The sequence below is a fragment of the Macadamia integrifolia genome, chromosome 10 (assembly GCF_013358625.1).
Source record: "Macadamia integrifolia cultivar HAES 741 chromosome 10, SCU_Mint_v3, whole genome shotgun sequence".
Taxonomy (NCBI): domain Eukaryota; kingdom Viridiplantae; phylum Streptophyta; class Magnoliopsida; order Proteales; family Proteaceae; genus Macadamia; species Macadamia integrifolia.
Window position 1 is genome coordinate 23977611 of NC_056566.1, and position 14795 is coordinate 23992405.

The window sequence follows — 14795 nt, forward strand, 5'->3', positions numbered from 1 at the left end:
AACACTATCTGCCACAGAATTATCAGGGATATGAACCTCTGAAGCCCTTGAGAAAATCTGATTTAAATGCAGAGAATTAACCTGAGGAAAATTCCAAACCCCATTTTCAATAAAATCAACTACCACTCTTTCTAGCGGAAAGAGACTAGCATCGAGCCCCAAAAGATCCTCAATGGATTGAGAGCCAAACCACCTATCTTTCCATAAGCGAATTTTTGATCCATTCCTCATAAACCTTCTCTCCTTACTTGTCACAAAATTCCACATTTTTCGAATCCCTGGTCAAATAGACGAAGCAACATAAGAGGTTCTTATAGCTCCTGACTTTGATAAAAATAATTCTAGGTTTGAAGAATCTACCAATTGTAGAGTTTTAGTGCTTGATCTACCAAGCTAACTTGCTCAAAATAGCATCATTTACATCTCGCAATCTCCTGATACCTAGACCACCCTCATTTTTTGGCTTGCACACATCTTCCCATTTGACAGAGATTCCTAACCACTTCAACATCTCCTGACCAGATGAAATTTCTCATCCAACCTTCCATTTGCTTAATTATTGTTGGTGGCCATCTGTAAATGGAGAAATTATGCGCAGAGATTCTTGAGATGACTGACCTCCCCAACCACACACAGCCCGCCATAGATAAGAGTTTCCCTTTCCATCCTAACAGTCTCCCTTTGATTTTATCCATCAGGGGCATAAACTCTCCTAACTCTTCCTTTAAAAAGTTCCACACCCAAATTGCGGGTTGAAAAATTACAAATAGGAATCCGTAATACCTGAGAGATATGATGCTTCCTATTGGGCTATATTTTCCTAAGAAACAATTTGTTTTTCTCTAAATTTATAAATTTCCCAGAGTAGCTTTGATATAAATCCAGGAAAATTTTTAGAGAATGCACATACCTTAAGGATGCATTCATAAAAATGGGAATATCGTCGGCAAATAGGAGACGACAAACATAAGCACCCCAGAGACCAGGAAGGGGCTTAATTTTGTTATTCTCTACTAACTGACGAAGACCTCTGCATAACACTCCCTCTGCCAGGATAAATAAAATGGGGGAGAGAGGATCACCCTGATGAAGTTCTCTCTCCACACCAAAAAAGCCCACTGGACCACCATTGAAGAGGATAGAAATCCGAGTTGATATGAGAAGCTGATGCACCCATTCAACCCATTTATTGCTAAAACCAAAATGTCTCATGACCTCAAATCGAAAGTCCCACGATAATGAATTATAAGCCTTCTAGATGTCCAACTTCAGACTGCAACCACCCCCTCACGAGGTAGCAAACATTTGATTAGCTAACTCTGACACCATATTGGTATTTGAGGATATTATTTTCCCTTTTTGAAAGGCTTCCTGCTCCTCTAAAATCACTCGAGGTAGAAGACAAACCAAGTCTGAAAGAAAAAAATTTTAAAAGACTTTGCAAAAGAAATTCCCCATGCATATTGGCCTGTATTTCCCTAAAGAAGTCACACCTTACACCTTTGGGATCAGAGAAATAAAGCAATTATGTACTCCTTTTGGCATCTTCCTTGATACGAAAAAAGAAATAGTAGCTTTACAAAAATCATCCTTCACCACCTTCTAGGATTTTCAAAAGAAAGCCCCACCAAATCCATCCAAACCTGGAGAGATCTCTGGATCCATGTCCCACACGGCAAATTTGATTTATGCAAGAGATGGAACCGCTTGCAATCTTAAAATGTGACTCTTGCACCCGATCTTCTCTGAGTGGTAGTGATGAGTTTTAGAGCTTTGGTGATATCCAAGGACACTCGACACCTCATGTATTGGATCCTTTGACCATCTGAGTATTTTGGATTTACATAGCTAAGAAAAGGCATTGGTATACGAACAGTAAAGTAAATAGTTCTTCAAGGACTTCATGAAATTGAATCCAGAAATCCATGTGGGTAAAGGACCATAAGTCGTCCTCACGCCACTTCTCAAGTATGATAAAGTCTATCCATGGTCCCTCTTTTAGAACATTATAGAGATCTTCACCATGGCCAAACTTGAAGAGTTACCGATTCTGTTGGAGGAGTGAGACCTTTACTGGATATTTGGGATTCCATGTTGTAACAAGACCTTCATGAAAGCTTGGCGGCGATGTGGTTTACTAGGCAAAAAATACCTTATAAGAACATTATCCTAGTTTATAGTTTCCTCATCTTCACTATAGTCATCATCAAGGAGTATATCTATATCTTCATCAGGTGCGGGGGAATATCCGAAGGGGGGCTCAATGATGACGAAGATGCCACCATAGCTGAAGAAGAGAGAAAACTAGAAAGGAGAAGCACCACCAATGCAGAATAGACTCACTAGAGAAATGTTCATAAGGAGGAGGCAAAGAGGTCATTAAAAAATAATGATGCCCTAAAACATGTTTAGCCCTCGTTTGAGGTGGAGAGATATCATTCACAAAACATATTTTTCTTAATAGTATATTTGGTTTCAACAGGTATAATGATGAGTGATGAGGCAAAATATGTCCCCTTCCTTAGCACGACTGAAGCGTGTATGCAAACCTGAATAGGATTGACCCACTACCTTGGCCCTCCATCAGGTCGTGCTACCATCTCGGCCGTGCTGCCACCTTGGCCCTCCAATCAGGCCGTGTTGCCACCTCGGCCCTCCAATCAGGTCGTGCTTCCACCTCGGCCCTCCATCAGGTCGTGTTGCCGCCTCAACCCTCCATCAGTTTGTGCTGCCACCTTGGCCCTCCATCAGTCCATGCTGCCACCTCGGCCGCCCATTAGGCCGTGCTACCGCCTCGGCTCTCCATCAGGCCGTGCTACCGCCTCAGTCCTCCATCAGGCCGTGCTACCACCTCGGCCCTCCAACAAGTAGTGCTGCCACCTCGGCCCTCCATCAGGCCGTGCTACCACCTCGGCCCTCCATCAGGCCATGTTGCCATCTCGGCCCTCCATCAGGCCGTGCTGCCAACTCGACCCTCCATCAGGCCTACTGCCACCTCAACATCTCATCAGGCCGTGCTACCACCTCGGCATCTCATTAGGTCGTGATGCCACCTCGGCCCTCCATCAGGCCGTGCTGTCACCTCGACCCTCCATCAAGCCGTGCTGCCACCTTGACCCTCCATAAAGCCATGCTGCCACCTCGACCCTCCATCAGGCTATGCTACCATTCACCTCGGCTTGGCACAGTCAAGTAATGCACCCAGAAACGTGCACACATTCACTCCTACATTCAAGGGACGTGATCCCTAATCATGAGGCAGGACTCTATCCACTACATGTCATCAGAGGCGTCCACCTGTCTCACGACCTACACCTCCAAGATCAATGGAGAATATTCCTAGAATATGCCCTAGAATGTAGAATATTCCCAGAATCACAGTGCCACTCCCCTCAAGGACTCTACGCCTAAACTGGACTCTCCATAAACGCCCCTCCTCTCTCCATCAGCAGCCTATAAATACCAAGGTAAGCCTCCATCATAGAGGATCGATCAATCACTTCTTTTACTGGAAAAGCTCTCTTGAGCATCTACTGTGGAAAGATCTGACTTAGGCATCGGAGAGTCCCCCATCGGGTCATCCCAGCTCTCCCCTGTCATCTCTTCTGTGCAGGTCGGCCAAAGCACCAGGAACTACAGGGAAGATCATCCGATCAATTTTTACCGCATCAGATTGGCGTCGTCCGTGGGAATAGTTATAAAAAGTCACCTTGGACCAATACAATTAAGGAGTGAGAAGGTCGTTTCTTCTACGACAACATGAGTAAGATCCACCCACGAGTTACCACTTAGACGTCCCCATTCTCCACCAATGGTAGAGCAGGAGAATGTCCTAGCAAAGACCCCTCCACAAGGACCCCAGCAAACCATGCCTGATGCGTAAGTTGCCCAGGGAGAGGGGGATCAGTGAGAGAAGAACCTCAGCTATCTCGCCATGTCCCATCATCCCCGGTAACTCACCCAAACATGGAAGAGCAGATGTAGAGCCTACAGCTACAGGTGTTAGTGACAAACGCACTGGTGCGGGACTTCATACGTCAGTTCGGCTCGGCACTTCCAGTGCCATGGACTAGTTCAGCTCAACCGCCTAGGTCTGTTTCGGGCAGATAACTCAATGACGAATCTCCTGACAATAGTGTCACCCCTCAATCAACAGCAAGGAGGGGGTCGGCCAGAATGTCACGCATTGTTCACTCAGTACCACCCCTTTCTCCTACCAAGGGGAGTAGGCAAGGTCCCGTTCCTATCCAAAACGAAAGAGCTCACCGTTTCGTGCTTCACCAGAGTCCAGAGACACATGATGCCCATAGATCCCCACCTCGGGTAGGAAGACGTCAGCTGTCACCTCAAAGACTCACTAGAGGAGCTCGTCTGCACAGAGAAGAATGGCAAGTTCAACCCCATGGGGGTCAGACCTCGCCCATCAGGCAGACCAGTGGCCCACCATGGCAAGGCCAGGATTGGCCTGGTGGTCACCAAGGCCGAGGAAGAAGCCCTAGAAGAGGTGAAAGGACACGACAATACCCAGATCATCGAGCCGAGGTGAGAAAGGATGACCTAGAGAGCCGCATCCAGTGCCTCACTGAGCAAGTAGAAGGAATGCAGAGGCAAAGGCACCCGGCAAATATAACTATAACCCCGACCCATAATGCATTATCCGACGAACTTATAGATGCCGAGCCACCTCTAAATTTTGTGATACCTGTCTTCAATAGATATGATGGCACCACAGATCCCTATGATCATCTGCTGTACTACAGCTCGGCCATGAAGGTTCATGGTAGGTCAGACGCCATTCTCTGTTGAGCCTTCACAGCCTCATTAAAAGGAGTTGCACTGATATGTATATTGAACTTGTGGCCATGGTCCATCCATAGCTATGAAGAGCTGACAAGAGCATTCCTCACACGTTTCCAAGCAAGTATGAAGCAGAAGCAGACTACACAAAATGTGATGAACATAAGGCAGGGAGCGAGAGAGACTATAAGAGAGTTCCTTGCCCGATTCACTAAGGCGACACTAGAGGTAAAAAACCTACTGGAAGGAGTGGCTTATAGCACGTTGTGCAACGGGGTAATGCACCCTGATCTGGTCCAGTCTCTGGCCCTTGACTTGTCAGAAAAAATGACTAAGCTGTTAAGACGATGCAATCAATACGCCACCATGGAGGAAATCCTGATCGCCAAAGGGATAGGTGATCAGTCAGAGAAGGAGAAGAAAAGGACTCTGAGGCCTATGGACGATTCCCGTGAGCTGAAGAAGAATAGAACAGATCGACCGCTTGACACTGATGAACCCTAGTGATATGAACTTGATCGTTCATGAACAAACTTGCTCTTAGAGATCCAATATCAGAAGTATTTTCACTGGCCCAGGCCAGTGACAACTAAACCAGAGGAGAGGAACCTCAACCGGTATTACCGATACCACTGAGACCATTGACATGACACTGAAGACTACAAGTCTCTGAAAAGGGAAATTGATGAGCTCATCAAGGTTGGATACCTCAATAAGTATTTGAAGCAGAAATATGGTGAGAACTGGCCCAAGCCGAGAAGAGATAATGCCAGGCCGAGCCGAGATAGGGCCGAGCCGTCCATGGAACCAGCCATGGACCAAGCTGACGCTTACAATAACCAGCCCATGGATCCAGCTATTCTAACAATCATGGGCGGACCCATGGTGAAATCAGTAAAAAAATCCAAAGCCCACATGTGGTTTGTATGCATCACGGAACAACCTGTCAAAGCCCTCAGAATGGATCCATTCATTACGTTCTCTGACAGAGATCTGGAAGAATTGAACTGGCCTCACAACGATGCTGTCATAGTTCAATTAGTGGTGGTAAACCACCCCTTCCACAGGGTCCTAGTGGACACAGGAGCCTCCATTGACCTCATGTCTTACGAAGCCTTCAAAAAACTTGGGCTTGGCACTGGGACCCTAAAGCCAGTGTACGGATTTTCAGGCATACCGACAGAGCTGGAAGGAGTTGTAGACTTGCCTGTAACCATCGGACATGGAGCTCAGATAGCCACTATCATGGTTTCTTTTATGGTTGCCAAGATCTCCTCACCCTACAACGCAATCCTTGGCCGACTTGGTCTCAATGGCCTTGGGGCGATTGTGTCCACTAAGCACATAAAAGTCAAATTTCCTGCTAGCAATGGAGTTGGTGAATGCAATTCTAGCCAAAAGGAAACTTTATAAAATCTGTAAAGAAATCATGCTCGGGCCTAGCATGTACGGTAGAAATTGTTGATTGCTAAGATGAAAGCCTCTTGACCCGAGCTGAGCTAGTAGAACAACTGTTTACTGTCCCAATCACTGAGGCCAACAAACAGTTTTATTAGTAGATTGCATTGAAATCCCATCGATTGGGTGTTAGTCTTATAGATTTTATATTGTCAGCACCTTAGCTTCCATATCTCAATTATTCAATGTATTTGTCCCAAGTGCATACCACACATCAATATAATATGAAGCTTCTCTCAAATATCTGACTCTTCTAAGGAAACAAAGACCTTAACAACATAGGCATAAAGACATGCTATAGCTTGGCAGCATCTAAGACCGAGCTACAGCTCGGCATCATCTAAGACCGAGGTACAAGCTCGGCAGCATCTAAGACCGTGGTCAAGCTCGGCACTATCAAGACCAGACCCTAGTTTGGCAACTTAAGCCCTTACGCATTAAGGCATGCAAGCCCAAGCCCCGGCTCGGCACCTCAAGCCCTTACTCATTAAGGCATGTAAGCCTGAGCCCTGGCTCGGCACCTCAACCCTTATTAAGGCACGCAAGCCCGAGCCCCGACTCGACACATCAAGCCCTTACGCATTAAGGCATTCAAGCTCGAGTCCCAATTCAGCACCTCAAGCCCTTACGCATTAAAGAACGTAAGCCTGAGCACGGCTCGGCACCTCGAGCCCTTAGGCATTAAGGCACACAATTCAGAGCACGTCTCAACACTTCAAGACCTTATGCATTAATTCATACAAGCCCAAGCCCTGGCTTGGCACTTCAAGACCATACGCATTAAGGCATGTAAGCCCAAGCAGAGCTCGACACCTCAAGACCTTACGTAATAAAGCATGCAAGCCCCAACCATGAGTCGGCACCACAAAAGACCTTAACGCAAGGCACATCAAAAGATCGAGCCCTAGCTCGGCACCCCTATGGCTAGTCCCAGGCTTGGCACCTCAAGAGCTCATGAGCTAGACATGGAAGATCAATTCGGAGCTCAAATAGGGAATGGAGCCACACTCAGACAGCTGACTGGTCCTTATTCTTCGAAAAGTTACTCATTTCGAGCCGGCTCAAAGTACAAGAAAATAAAGAAAGAAGCACAAGAATGGTGAGAGATGACATCAAAACAAATTTTCCATTCATAAAAAAAAGGGGAAAAGCCCTCAAAGTACATCACTCCCGAAGGAGACATCTACATAAATATATATATACAAGGCTAATCTCAGGGGGCTAATCCATAGGCTTAGCTCTTCACTTGGCTATCCTTCGAGTTGGATCACCTCTTCACCAACGTCGATCCAGCCATAAAGTTGCACCAAAGTAGCAGGGACGGGAACGTGCTACTCATAGTCCATTAGATCGTAGCCTGGCATCTTACTCGGGATGAGCTGGATGGCATCATCCGAGCCAACCTGAAACGAAGCAATGTTAATGTCAACCAACTTCTGACAGGCCTAGGGGTTCAGCCACCTCTTTGACCTCCAGCTCGCCCGGTGTTGCCTTCCAGCTTGCCAACCCTAGCTGCGAGCTCCTCCTCTTTGTGAGCACCCTGAGTCTCGGACAACTCATCTTAGAGAGCATCATTCTCCTTCATCAAGTTGTTGTTGGCATTGAGCTGCTTAGCAACCTCCTATTCCAGTTGTCCAGTTATCAACCCGACATCATTGGCACGAACCTCCTCAGATTGGACCATTTTCTTCTCAATCTCCAATTGGCCTGTGATCTTGTGCGACTCCCCATAAAGGCGCTTTGCCTCCTTCGCCTTTGAATAAGTGACAACCACGTCCTCGAACCATTGAGCAGCCTCGGCTGAGAAACTGAAGCAGCACGTTTCGCATCGAATTAAATGCTCTAGCAGATCGATTCGAACTGCTAGAGCAGGGGGCTGGTGATGAGGCAAATTATGTCCCCTTCCTCAGCACGACTGAAGCGTGTATGCAAACCTGAATAGGAGTGACCCACTACCTCGGCCCTCCATCAAGCAGTGCTACCACCTCAGCCCTCAATCAAGCCGTGGTGCCACCTCGGCCCTCCATCAGGTTGTGCTGCCACCTCGGCCCTCCAATCAGGTCATGCTTCCACCTCGACCCTCTATCAGGTGGTGTTGCCGCCTAGGCCCTCCATCAGTCCGTGCTGTCACCTTGGCCCTCTATCAGTCTATGCTTCCACCTCGGCCCCCCATCAGTCCGTGCTGCCACCTCGGCCCTCCATCAGGCCGTGCTGTTACCTCAGCCCTCAAACAGGCCATGCTACCACCTCGGCCCTCTATCAGGTCTGCTACCACCTTGGCCCTCCATTTGGTCGTGCTGCCACATTGACCCTTCATCAGGCCATGCTTCCGCCTTGACCCTCCATCAGGCCATGCTACCACCTCGGTCCTCAATCAGGCCATGCTGCCACCTCAGCATCTCATCGGGCCGTGATGCCACCTCGGCATCTCATCAAGGCGTGCTACCACCTTAGCCCTCCATCAGGCTGTGTTGCTACTTAGGCCCTCCATCAGATTGTGCTACCACCTCGGCCCTCCATCAGGTCGTGCTACCACCTCGGCTCTCCATGAGGCCGTGCTATCAGTCACCTCGGCTCGACCAACCTATCACCTCGGCTCGACACAGTCAAGTAATGCACCCAGAAACGTGCACACATCCACTCCTACATTCAAGGGACGTGATCCTTGATCATGGGGGCAGGACTCTATCCACTACACGACATAAGAGGTGTCCACCCCTCTCACGACTTGCACCTCCGAGATCAATGGAGAATATTCTCAGAATATGTCCTGGAACCCGAAATATTCCCAGAATCACAGTGCCACTCCCCTCAAGGACTCTATGCCTAAACTGGACTCTCCACAAATGCCCCTCCTTCTCTCTCCATCAGTAGCCTATAAATACCAAGGTAAGCCTACATCATAGAGGATTGATCAATCACTTCTTTTACTAGAAAAGCTCTCTTGAGCATCTACTGTGGAAAGATCTGACTTAGGCATCAGAGAGTCCCCCGTCGGATCAGCCCAGCTCTCCCCTTTCATCTCTTCTGTGTAGGTCGGCCAAAGCACCAAGAATTGCAGGGAATATCATCTAGTCAATTTTTACCGCATCAATGACTATTATAGGTGTAAATAAATAATCGATATTTAGGATTTTATAAATGATGAGCCTAAACATGTTCCAGGATCGGAAACACTATCTGGGGTGTGCACTTTACCCTAGGAATGCAATCTTGTGGCTGAGCATCTTGCAACTGGGCCTCTTGCTCAGCCTTCTTACGACCTAACCTCTTGCTCAGTCGATCCTCTCACTCGGGCATTGCATTGCTAAGCCCCTTTCTCGACCATTAGTTGTATACGTGACTATCTAAACATCACCCACATTTACAGGGCATGCACGGATATTTCGCACTGCCAGCTCAGCGTATCTCGCCTGATCATCGAGTCTACGGGAATCTTATCTCTCAAGCCGCACATGGAAGTTCTCCAAGTATGGGCTCTTCAAATAAGGAATCCATGATCAAATGTACAATGCAGAATCTATAGTAGATCTCCACGTAGGCTACAACAGGCTTAGCAGGAGAGAATATCCTCAGAATCTGCCCAAGGATAAGAATCTTCCTAAGAATCAAGGAGCCACCTTCCATTCATGACTCTAACCACATGCAAGCCTTCTACAAACAACCATCATCAAACATCTATAAATATGTGTGGTAAACCTCTAGTAAAGGGATCAGTTTTTTAGAAATTTATTAATGATTACTTGTTGCAAATTTCTGACTTAAGCATCAGAGGGTTTTTGCATTGGCCACAACTCGATGCTCCCTGCTTATAGTTTGTGTGTAGGATTATTCAGGAATGTCGATCCCTTATACAGGAACCTAACCGTTGGTCAAAATTCGTCGCATCAATTAAAAAAAAATTAAGTTTCTTGTATGAACTTTTTGCATACAGTGATATTGCTCTTGTGACAATTTTTTTCCTTTGGAATAGTTGATGATCTAAAGGTTGTGTTTGATAGCCAAGAGAAGAAAAGAAAAAAGAATCTAAAAAGGAGAAGAAAAGAAAAGAATAAAAATGAGATGAAATGATAAGAAAATAAAAATTATGTATGTTTGGCTACCAATAGAAGAAAATAAAAGAAAAGAAAAGTTCTTTTATTTTCTCGTGTTTTTGGCAAGCTTTTTTTTTTTTTTGTAGCAGTAGAAAACTTCACTATTCCGAAGACGATTTTTGAAATTCAAAAGAAGAATCTTCTCTTAGTTCAGGACATACTAAACACAATGAGAATTTTTTAAACCAAGAAAATAGTACAAATTTTGTACCTTTTCTTTTCTTTTCTTTTCTTTTCTTTTCTTCTCTTGGATACCAGACACAGCCTAAGTGTCAAATTTTGGTGAAATCAATCAATTCGATATAAAAAATCAAAGTTCATTAGACGTTCTATTATGATATTCTTCTTAGAAAGTCCACCGTTTTGTGTCAAGTGAACATTTGTTTTTGCTAATTGATCATCAGGTTAGTTGTGCACCATGTGGATTAGTCATGTGTGCCAATTTTAAAATTCAAATTCAATATAATATGTACAAATGTGTGTCCATGCATGCATGTACTTTTTATCATCTGTATTTGTTCACGCATCGTGGTAAAGTCCTTAGATTTTCAAAGTTTTATTTTTTCACTTGACAGACTCCATTTTTAATTGAAATCTTTTGACATGTATACAAGAGAACTTGAATCTATTTGTCACAAATTTGGCCCCATCCAATCTGACATGTGGTAGATGCTTAGACCATCATGAGGAACTTATCAGAATATTCTAGGCCATCCTAGATAACTTTTCCCTTATAAAAATCTACTTTTTTACACATAATCCAAAATATTTGAAGAGATCAATTACCATTGGAATCTTGATTGCAAAAATAAAAAATTTAATAGTAAATATAAAAAGCATGTCCAACCACGTTGCTCATGTTATCTCCCCAACTCCTCCTTCCTTGATGCCTCTTTGCACAATAACTTGTGGACTTGGCAAATCCTATTAAAGGGGTGTTCCCTCTAACTTAGAAGCTTGCTTAGTAGAGTTGGTGATGAGTCCAATATCGATATTTGTGTGTGTGTGTGTGTGTGTGCAATGATGCATGGGTCCTAGCATCCCCTGTGGACACATCTTTAGCCCACCCCTCACCCCTGAACCGAGGCTCATTGCTGACCATCTTCATCAGGGCACCCATAACTGGGATTCTTCCCTTGTTCACTCTTGCTTCTCCCCTTCTAAGGCATTCAACATTTTAACCATTCACCCTAGTCCTTAGAATCCAACCTCAAGTTGTTGGTGGGCATTCTCAAATTCTAGAACCTTCAAGTGTTTGTTCTACCTATTTATGCGTTTATTTTATTTTATTTTTTATTTTTCATTGAAGTAAGGGATTCTAACCAATTGAAAGGATCTTCTGATCAATCCAGAGATCGTTTCAATTTCATTAGTTATAAGGATTTAGAATATAACATGTAACCTTTATGTGGCCCCAAATCTCGACGAACCACCGTCAAAGACCCTTTTGTTGGGGTCTTAACGTGATCCTAAATTCAAAAAACTTTCTTTGGCGATGTTATTATGATATTTTGGTGGTTATATAATCTCTGGCTTTAGCTCCTCTATGGCACGGAGGTGTGCCTATATTGTCTGGCGAGTCATAGAAATTGGACACGTGGATTTTCTTAATCGTGTGGTATAGTTGCCTTAAGCCCCACACAATATCATGGAGAGGTGATACACCTTATCACCCTCTATAGAGCACCCAATCCCTCCCATCGTGTTTAGTTTTTTTCAAAATAGAATAAGGTTGGGATGTGCATGAACTTTGTCTGGAACCGGTTGTTCATTCCCCCATCTCCATAAGGACCCCAGTGACTTCCCTGGAACCTCTCTCTCTCTCTCTCTCTCTCTCTCTCTCTCTCTCTCTCTCTCTCTCTCTCTCTCTCTCTCTCTCTGTGAACTTCGTCTGGAGCTGGTGAGTTCTCTGCAATATTTATTTTTCTTACTTAAGGAGAAAGGGGGTGAGAAATCCTATAGTGTTATTACGAGTATAACATTATGCATCTCTTTACAAAAATTAAGAGAACATTTGAATTGACATTAAGAATGTTCGACAGACCTATCGGATGATCTATGAAGGCCATCAAGATTGTTTGAATTACAAGCCCAGTCATTGATAACAAATGGTTGTCAGTCGATAAAGTTGAATGAAATAGTCAACAACCCCTTTGTTATGTATTCCAAATTATCTTTGATTATGCTTCTGATACACAATCAGATTAGCAGATTCCTTCTTTTGTTTTAGTTGATACTAATATTGAGTTCAATATGTATAGACCTTAATGATTGTGAACTGTGAACACCCTATTTTAGAAAATATTTTTATGTAGTTTGAGTGAGAGTAAATTCACTATGAATGACATCAAGTAGTTTTTCTCCATGAAATTTTGTATTTAGAAATCCAGTGTCTCCCCCCCCCCCCTTTCAATTTTGAAAGCTTTTAGACTCTATTCTTGGGGGCTGCCATACATTTAGATTCCAACTCCCTATATGATTGTTGGGTTTTGCTTATATGATCCATAAAATATTACATTATGTTGTTGCTACTTCTTTTTTAATGTTGATATCTTTTATTTATTTTATGGTGATGATTCTCTGAGCAATATTAAAATTTTAGGTAATACCATGGAAGATCAAGACACAGGTCTAGATGTTGAGATTGAACTTCGGCTTGCCATGAATTTTAATTCAGAGATCGAGGCTTATAAATTCTACAATTCCTATAGGGGATGGATAGTTTCAGTGTAAGGAGAGATTATGCACATTGGAGCAGAACTGATAACTCAGTCCTAACTTCGAGAAAATTTGTATGTAGTAAACAAGGTTTGAGGATGAAAGACAAATGAGATATTGATACAAAGATGCCCAGAGCAGAGACAATAACAAATTGTAATGCACGGATTTGAATTGTGCTTGTTGATAATGGACAATATCAGTGTAATATATTTGTTGAAGAGCACAATCTTCCCCTTCATTTAGCAGCTACCTTGCATATGATGTGATCACAATGGAAAGTTTCAGATGCACATATGATAGACATTGATTTGGCCGATGATTTTGGAATTGTAAAAGTTTATTGCACAACAATGCAAGATGAGGAATTTTTTCAAATTGCTTGTGCGAACTCCAAAAGGCGTACCCGGTATATGAGGCACCTTCCACTATGGGTCTAGAGAGGGTCATAATTACACATATTTACCTCCGCTTCTCGGAGAAGCTATTTCCTTTCTCAAACCCATGACTACTTTGTCACAATCAAACAACTTTACTATTGCACCAAGGTTGACCCTCGTGGTTGTGCAAACTTCGCTCTAAAGATATACAGAAATAAATTTCAAACCTCGAGTCCCTCCCCCACCCCCACCCCTAAAAAAAAAAATGCTAAACCAAAATTCCTAAACCCTAATCCACTTAAACCCTTTCGCCTACTGACATGAACATAGAGTGACATGTAAGATAGGCAAGTGATATGTAGGGGCGTCAATTGGTAGGTTTGGTCCAGTTTTGGTGGGGTTGAATCAGTTTTTGTCTAGGAATGAGGGAGACCAAAATCAATCCGTTAAGGAATCTCGATTTTCGGTCGTTTCGATTTTGGTCTGGTTTGGTTTTGATTTATTTCAATTTTTCAATATCGGCTAATACCGGTTTAGATCAATTTATTATTGGGCTTGAACCATAATGAAATCTTACATTCCTAACTTATAGGCTATGTTTGGTAGCCAAGAGAAAAAAATTGTACTTTTTCTTAGTTTAAGAAATTCTCTTTGTGCTCGGCATGCCTTCACCCAAGAGAAGATTTCTTTTTTGAATTTCAAAATTCACTTTGGGAATGGTGAAAGTTTCTTTTCCTGTCAAAGAAATAATCTTGACAAAAACATAAGAAAACAAAAGAAAATACAGAAAGTTTTTTTTTTTCTTATCTTTTCTTCTCTTCTCTTCTAATGTTAGCCAAACATATATACTTTTTCTATTTTCTTCCCATTTCATTTCTTTTCTATTATTTTATTTTCTTCTTTTTCTAGATTCTTTTTTCTTTTCTTTTCTTCTCTTGGCTACCAAACACAGTCATAGTGACAAGATTTGACCAAAAAAAAAACACTTTAAACTTATGATTAAACACTTTAAACTTATGATTAAAACATGGTTTATCGTTAAAAGGGAAAGATAACTAATATTGAAACCAATGGATAACAAATTACTAAGAAGATAAATAATATTGAAATCACAAAATGAACCCTATTATTCAATCATTCATTTAACTATCCAACTAGTTTTGTATATTGAACAAGGAAATCAATGGAAGCATTATTACAATTTACAAATCAATTTCTCTATTCATAACCTAATATTCAATGATTTGTAACAATTTCCCTTACAATAAAAAAATTTCTCACTAATATTGTAAAAAATGGATGGTCAATTCACCAAATTATAATCTCATAATCATTTATTTTTTTTATC